Raw genomic sequence first — 8,954 nt, 5'->3', positions numbered from 1 at the left:
TGAACTATTATCATGTTCATTTTATCTTTAGAAGGTGATATATTTATTCCAGTCATGTTACCGTTGCCCAAAATATGTTAGGAATTCTTTTTAAGCATTGTGATAAGAGTGTGTGACATCTGATTTTCAAATTCCTCAGTAATAGCGTAAACAAATAAGAGTATGGACTCTACAGTAAAAAAAACACCAAAAAAAGTATGAATCTCAACAAGTAGTTTGGATCCCAGCAACTATCTAGTGTGAATCCTAGCAACCAACTAGTACAAATTAGCTAACCTCAGTTTTCTCATCTGTAAAATGTGGGTAATAAAAGCACCAATCTACAACGTTGTTGTGATGGTTAAATGAGACAGTTCATGTAAAACACACAGTCTCACTCCAGAAGTTCTTTGTCCCACGACAAATCATATCCGTTGCTAAACCAGTACATATTCTCAAACCACTTCTACTTCGCTGCCTTTCCGCAGGGCTTAGGAAAGCTATATACTTGCTTTCCCAGCCTTTCTCGGATCTCGGAGTGGCCGTTATCACATACTCCCTGCCAATAGAGAGGTAACAAAATTCTGATGGAGCCTTCTGGGATGAAGCTGCCCATTTTTTGATGAAGGAAACATGTGAGATTAGTGCTCTCCCTTTTTTCCCCCGCCCCCCGTTTTTCTCCTTCCCCCTTTTGCCTGCCTAAACATAGTCGTAAAACCTGCAGCTGGGGCAGCCGTCTTGGAACCAATGATGATAATCGTGGGAAAGGCTGCAGTCATTTCAGAAACACTGGCCTTGATGTCATCACGCTGCTGAACACGTGCAGGACAATGGCTGCCTCCCAATTCTGATCATCTGAGAAGAAAATAACCCCTGGGTGTTTAGTCCACTCTGAGTCAGGTTTCAGTTACTTGCCCTCGGATCCATTTCTAACTAACACACTTCTTAGGGCTGCTTTAGACTTCCTAATGCTCACACTAAACCTTGAACTTGAGCCCCACTGCCCGGCCGACTCCTCCTCCCTCGCGTCAGCCCGCCAGACGCGAGCGCCATCAAATGCCCGCCGCCAGGACCCTGCTCATAGCAAGCTACTGGCAAATAATCGCTGTCCTTGGATGAGAGGAACAGTGAAGAAACAAACCGAGCTACTGAAATATTTCTGTAAGAGACACCAAAGCTCCTTTACTGGGACAACCGCTGCCCAGCAACGAGAACGTGGACATCACAAGACAAGGCAGCCAGAGACTTCTCGTCCTCTGACCGCTAAGCAGATGGTTCCACAGCTTTTACGTCCAGTGTTCGCTCGCTGCTTTACGTACAACCTTTACTATCACGTATATTATGTTAAATTCTGTTTAACGCCTACTTAAATCTCTTACTACTAGATAATCTTCCAAGGGCTGTGTCTTATGGTGCCAAGACCTTGTTTTGTATACATCTAATTCCCCCAGTACCTAACACTCTGCAATACACATAGTAGGGGAGCAGTAAATGTTGATTTGCTACTTAACCTTTTGCCAATTTAGACATTTGCAATCAGCAATAAATGTGAATGAGCCTTGTTGCCTGCCCAGGATCCATATTTCCATTCAATTCTGTGGTTCTCCACATATCATTAAAGATATAATAATTCTTGTGAAATATCCAAAAATTTTTATTTCCTCTAAAACAGTTCCCAAAAGGAATTACATTTCTTTCTAGTTTGGTAAGTGAAGAAAAAGTGATTTCATTTTTTGTTATGGACTAGCCCACCATCTGGACAATTGGGAAACTGGGAAACAGGAAAAAATGACTCATGAAACAGAGAGTGTTCTAGCTAGTGCCAAAATTAAACATTAAGTGGGAAGTAAGTCATTAAGAGTCTGAAAGAAGTCACTTAATATATTCAGTCATTTCCCTGCATTTGGGGAGGAGGAAATTTATATAATAGACTTCAAAATTTGAGGATTTAGAGCACTTTTATAATCCTTAGCTGTCGTGACTATATGGTGTGCATTGCTTGCAGGAGTAGAAATCTCTGCAACTCTCTGGGAGAGCAGATGTCTTGCAGCTTGCCCCACGGGCTGGGAAGGAGGAAGGGAGGGAAAAGCCACAACACTCCCCACTGGGACAAAAACTCATGCTTCTGACAATTCTAGATATACTGGGAGATGGGAGAGACAGTTGTTGTAGGGCCAACTATTAGTAATTTTAGGGAAGAGGGACTTCTGGCCCCAACCTCTAATGGAGTCTTTAGGATCACTTTGTTACATTTTTGGAACTATAAAAATTGTTGGTTAAATACTCTACTTAAAACTCGGTTATATAAATATCAAAAGTAGAAATAAATTTTAACATTTAGCCAGTATATACGACTTTCTAAATTATGTTAGACCTTGTTTCTATACTTATATCATAATCTTTTCTATTTTAAGTTAAATTTTCCATTTTTTAAAATTTTTATCAAATAGTATTCTATTGTCAGTTTCTTCTACGCCTTCCCGCAAGTCAAAATCTGCAGATTCCCTAACAATAAAACCCACCAGATGATTCCATAGCAAATCCCGCAGTGAACAAATGCCATCCATGTGTTCAGAGCTTCCCAACAGCGTGTTAGTGTCCCACTCTTCAACTGAAGCAGAAACCAAGAACCACCAGACATCTGAGGTGACTCTAGCTTTCTAATATAAGAGAGAACAAAAAAGAAGTTGGAAGAAATAATCCATGAAAAGAAAAACTTTCAAAATCTTCAAAAAAGTTGTTATTACTATCCTAAAAGAGACAAGAAGGTATTGTATGCATGAAATAAGGACAGGTTGCAATAAAAAAAGAGCTCCTGAGAGTTAAAAATTATCATAGCGGGAATAGAAATCCAACAGAAACATAAAAGATCTCAAGAAATTTATCCCCCCAGTGTCCCTTTTCTCAGGAAGTCACCTGATGAAGTTCCCCCAAAGTGATGTTATTCAAGAGAAATACATAGGACCTAGGAAGCTGATGCTTTCACCCTGGAGAGCGTTAGGGATTCCCCAGGGCCGGGTGCGGAAGCTCCAGGATGCCAAGTGCACCCGGATGCAGAGCACCCCCAGCCCACACTGGAGTAAGCCAAAGACTCCAGTAGGAAATGTGTCTGGGAATAAATTTCCAGCACTGTGTCAGTTCTTGCTTAAAAACATGCTTGTCTCCAGCAACTTAGATGGAAATAAAGTTGACATGTTCCGGAAAACTGTACTACAAAACCCAAAAAGTGGCTTTAATGATGACAAAGACATTGACGAAGAACATGCAGCTCTAAAATGAGGATAATAGTGAAGCTACCACATAGCTAGTGTGAGGATTCAATGAGTTGAAAAAGCATTTAGAATGGTACCCAGAACATAGTGAGAGGGACAAAGATATTAGCTATTAGTATTGTTGTTATTATTAGGCAGCTTATTCAACTCTGGAGTTAGGCCTCCTGGAATACTGGCTCTGCCACTAACTAGGTGTTTTACTTTGGGAAATTTACATAAACTCCTTAAAAGTCTCAGTGTCCTCATCTGTAATATGTGCATGACAATGATACCTACCTCATATGTTAATTTTAAGGATTGAATTAGACGAGACAATGTATGCAAAGTACCTAGCAAATTAAGCACTCCATGAATATTAGCTATTGATGGTAAAAATTCGTCTTTTTCATGGACAACAACAACATTTTTAAATTTTGAGGAGAAAACTCTCCATCAAAGAATTATTTTTAGTTTTAAGATACTTTTATATTGTTGCAACCACGGCATTTGTATTACTTTGTATTATTCTAAAGTGTTATGAGCATTTATTTGGTCTATCTACATCATCTCTGTAATTATGTTTTGCATCTGCCAAGCACATCATCAAAATGATTTAAAATAAGTCAACAAAACTTTTGTGGGACATTCTGATTGCTTGTAGTTTGGCTCTCACAGAGAAGATTGGAGTGTACATCTTTGTGGTTTTGGATTTTGGCTTCTCTTAGATTATTTCCCAAGACCCTCAAGAGGGTCATGGTTCTTTGTCCATGCTATTGATTGCATCTACACCTCTCAATTCCAACTCGTCTTTCTAGATAAGTCTTAATAAAATATCCTGTGGACGTTCCAGATGTCGTCCACAGGTTACCCTGTCAATCTCTAAAGGGTCACAGGGATTCCATTTTCAAGGCTTCCTGAACTCTCTAAGTACAAGTCACTCCTTCAATTTTGTCAACAAATATCTGGGCACTCACTATGTGCCAGGCATTGAGTTAGGTGCTGAGAATGCCCAAATAAAAAGACAGGGTAGAGTCTTCCTCCTTTGAATTCCACTTTGGAACCCTACTGGCACTGACCACTTCCTACGCCATATGAGGGTTTCTCTGTCTTGAGGACCTGACACAGGCTGACCCCACTGCTAATTTGCAAGCCTTTAGAGAGCAGGCACTGGATTGTATTCATTACAGGATTCCTCATGGTTAGCATATGCCTGCGCTAAGGTAAATGAGCACAAGAATTCAACAACTACTTATTAAACACCAGTTGCATACATAGTACAAAAGGCAGTTGAGAACATAAATGAAATTTAAGAAGGCCTCTGACCAGAAATTTCCAGTAGGATTTGAGAGATTGATCTCTACACCAAATATAGAGAGCAACAGAAGAGAATGGGTCCCAAATGCTAGTGCTGAGAGAATGACTGAGAGATGGAGCTATGTACCCCCGGGGGGGGCACTTTGACCTGGGTCTCAAGGTTTAGGGAGGATTTGAATGGACCAAGAGGACAGAAAAGAGGAGAAGGAACATGATGAGCGAGGGCTGAATGAGGAGTGGATTTCTGTTTGGGGGACAGTGTAGACACAGCTTTTCAAGAACATACGCCCTGTCTTGGAGAATACAGAGGGGTAAGGTGGATGAGAAAGTTAGAGTCAGATTATGAAGGGCCTTGCATGCCAGACACAAGATGTGGAACTTTCGTCTTTCCTTCAGACCTTTCCAAACTGGAAACAACTTGAAATCACGGGGCCTCCCTTGCCTTTCTGGTAGGTGACTGTTTCTCAGGCCCCAGTCCTTTCTCGACAACTACGGAATGAAAGCTTACTACCACAGCCGTGAACTAGTCATGAAATTTTTCCCTTGGCAATTCTAGATAAATATGTCCTTTATGTTAATTTATCCACATTGACAGACTACATCTAATTACATAGCTGATGTACAATGGGTTTTATGAGGCCTCCAAATGTGGATAAAAGAAAAATCAAACTGCTATTCTCTGGAAACCATACACTTACTAGTCACGCTGACAAAGGACAATAGAAATGGCCTGGTGAGGATTTTTCTCTGTTCTTCAAGATTATCTAGGTCTACCTCATATGCCTGCTCCTCTACGAAGCTTCCTCTTGCGTCCTTCATTCAGAATGGCGCCTCCTTCTCTGCTCCCAAAGCACTGATTTATAACCGGGATCTGGTGCTTCCCAGGCAGGCTGGCACACACAAGACTTGGTGTCTGTGTTTCTTTTTCCGCCATAGACTGAGCTTGCTTTTATGGAGAATCATGATAGCTTATATGTGGTGAGGGTTCTCCTATCCGTCAGGCTCCCTGATCAGTGCTTTAAAAGGACTATCTCGTTTGTTCATAGGTGGTGCTAGTATTTGTCCTCAATTTACAGATGAGGCAACGAAGGCCAAGAACAGTTAAATAACAAATCCAAGTTCACACAGCTGGTAAGGATAGAGTCTGCCTGAATCCAAGGCCATGCCATAACCACTGCCCCATCCTGCCTCTTGGCATGGGTAGAGGCCATCTCTTATCCATCGCTGCCACCCCGCTCTACCCAGCTGAGCCCCTGGAACAGAGAGGTGCTCAGTCAGCGCTGATGGGTATTGCTCGGAGCAGAAATGCCAGGGACAGTGGGGACCTTTGCTGTGACTGAGCACTGTCCGACTTCTCTGCCACGAGGAGGAGAGTGCTGGAGCATACATCAGTCTCTCTATGGAAACGTTTCGACTGCTGGTAGCTCTACGATAATAAAACAGGGATTGATATGAATCAATATCAGTTTAACTCAACACCGAAGTTCAAGACTAAAAATAGCTAAGCAATTGTAATCCCTAAAAATGACTGTCATTACATTGCCCTGGGTAGAGATTCAAACCCAGTTCTCCATATAGAAGAGGAAGAGGAGGAAGAAAAAGGGGAAGAAGAAGAACAACAAGTTTTACTCTGTAGTTTTGACTCCTGCATTTCTGGACCCAAATCCAACCTAGAAACCAGTCTCTACACATAAAACAGACAACAAAAAAAGGGTGTGCACACTAAGTTCCCAATGAATTATACAAACAAAACTCCCCTCGTTAGTTGTGTGAAGAGAGAGATAAAAAAGGGTGAAGGAGAAACCCTCCCAGTCAGACAGGAGACAGAAAGAGCAGCAGGGAAACAGGAAGACACCTGGAGTACTAAACACAGATTCGTTTGGCTGAGGCAAACAATTGAATGAGGGGCGATAGAGATTACATAAACACACACAACAGCTTTTTATCTGCCAATTACTGGTGATACAGAACCTCGTGCGTTGACCCACAGTTGTGGTTAGATAACCACTTATGGGACAGCATTAGGAAATGCTAGGAATGAATACCTTTGGAAGAAGAAAAATAAATTACAACAGCCTGACATTCAACTTTATCTGAGTATCTTAAGGCTCAATTCTATTTCTCTCTTTTTTCATATATTGTTTTTCGCATTAAAAAATTGCTTTCTATAAAGCAATAATTATGCAGTTCACATCTCTGAAGCACTTACTATATTCCAGGCATTGTGCAAACTGTTGCCTACAAAAATGTGCCTCATCACATGGCCTTCTCCCCTGTCTGCATCTCTGTGTGTCCTCTCCTCTTCTTATAAAAACACCAGTGATATTGGACTTAGGGCCATACTAATCTGGTGTGACCTCATTTTATCTTAACGCAACTAATTACGTCTGCAAAGACCCTATTTCCTACTAAGGCCACATTCTGAAATTCCAGATGGACATGAATTTAGGAGGGACACTATTCAACCCACTGTAGTCCTTCCTCTGGCCTCCCAAAAGTCACATCAATCTCCCATCCCATGTGCAAAATGCGGTTACCTCATCCCAATATCCCCCAAAGTCTTAACCTATTCTAGAATTAACTATCAATTCTAAATCTCATCTAAATATCTTCAACTCAAAAAGTTCCAAATCTTATTATCGGGTGTGGGTCAGACTCTGGGTATGATCCTTCCTGGGGCAAAGTTCCTCCCCATCTGTGTCCCTGGGAAACTAGAAAAGGAGTTAGTACAATGGCAGGACAGGCGTAGGGTAGACATTTCCATTCTGAAAGGGAGAAAAGGGAAGGAATAAAGGAGTCTCTGGTCTAAAGAAAGTTCTCAACCCAGTAGGGTAAATTCTACTAGGCTTCAAAGCCTGAGAATAATTTTCTGTGGCTTAGTTCACCCTCCAGCTCCAGGGATGCTCCGCCCTCTGGCCCTGTCTCTCTGGCCCTGGCATCCACAGCTGCACCCTCAGAGTCACTTTTCCTTTGTCTTGAAGGGTAGCACATGTTTGTAGCTGAATAGTCCTATCAACCCTTTTCCTGTTGCTAGAATCCCAGAGGTCTGACAGCCTTCCTTCATTTCATCCTGTCTCTGGCCCCTTCAGTCCAAATTGACAGTGTTTCTGCTGATATAATGGTCTCAAAAATCTTGTCACTGTTTGTGTATGTCAAGGGGATCCACACTTACACAAAAGGGTTTTCACAGATCCACCTTGGATAACCTCATTTCTATTCCTGGCTTCTGCCACGACAGCTGACTAGACCCACGAATAACACATCTGATCTCTTCAGCACAGATTTGTCCAGCCACACCCTTGGCCCTGTTTCAGAGCTGCACTAGCTAGATCGTTAAGTGCTGGTTCCTTTTTTCCCATGTTGATCTGTGATTGTGTAATAACTTTTAATGACTTTGGCTATGTAAAAAGTACACACATCTGGTCTAGTTTTCCCAGAAGCAGAGTCTAAGAAGTGAAGTTTTCTTGGATATACCTATAAGACACCAAGGAAACCAGAAAATTCATCATGGACAATTTGGGCAAAGTAAGTGCCAACACTTTTTTCTTTTTTCCTTGGTGAGGAAGATCGGCCCTGAGCTAACGTCTGTTGCCAATCTTCCTCTTTTTTCTGAGGAAGGTTAGCCCTGAGCTAACATCTGTGCCCATCTTCCTCTATTTTGTATATGGGATGCCGCCACAGTGTGGCTTGAGGAGCCATGGGTAGGTCCACTCTCAGGATCCAAACCTGTGAACCCTGGGCCGCTACAGCAGAGCGCACGAACTTAAACACTACACCACCAGGCCGGCCCCTTGTGCTACCTTTATAATATATCTGCATCATCTTCATTAGTTACCCAAAAAGTGCAAGTGAAACAAAATTAGGACATCATTTCTCCAATCAGATTATCAAAGATTTTTAAGGATAATATCCAATGTTTTCCCACCTGTGAAAACTCGTGCACAATGAGTTCCACTGCTGGGGAAATAAATTACTAGAAACTTCTTGGGTGAAAATTTGACAGTATTGTATCAGAAACCTTAAAAATGTGCCTATCATTTGATCCAGAAATTGATTCCAAGGAAATTAATTATATATCTTTTTACAAACAGGTCAACTGCAGCATTGTTTTTAAGAGTACAACATTGGAGGCAACGTATGTCAAATACTAGGAAATTGATTAAATAAGTTGTGATATGTTAGTCAATAAAGTCCTAAGTGGTTATTCAAAATTACCTGCAAACTATTCACAATGCTCAGGGGAAGAGAAGACCAGAGAACAGCACTCTCAGTATGAGTATGCAAGCACACATGCACACACACCAAATATTGATGGGAAGGACTCCAGCCAAGTGTGAAAAATGGTAATAGCTGGGTGCCAGACTTGCAGTTTCTTCCCCCTTTACCCTTGTCTGAGTTCTACAAGTTTTT

The sequence above is a fragment of the Ceratotherium simum genome, chromosome 8 (assembly GCF_057802395.1).
Source record: "Ceratotherium simum simum isolate JZ-2026a chromosome 8, ASM5780239v1, whole genome shotgun sequence".
NCBI classification, from domain to species: domain Eukaryota; kingdom Metazoa; phylum Chordata; class Mammalia; order Perissodactyla; family Rhinocerotidae; genus Ceratotherium; species Ceratotherium simum.
Note: the sequence above shows the minus strand (reverse complement) of the source record.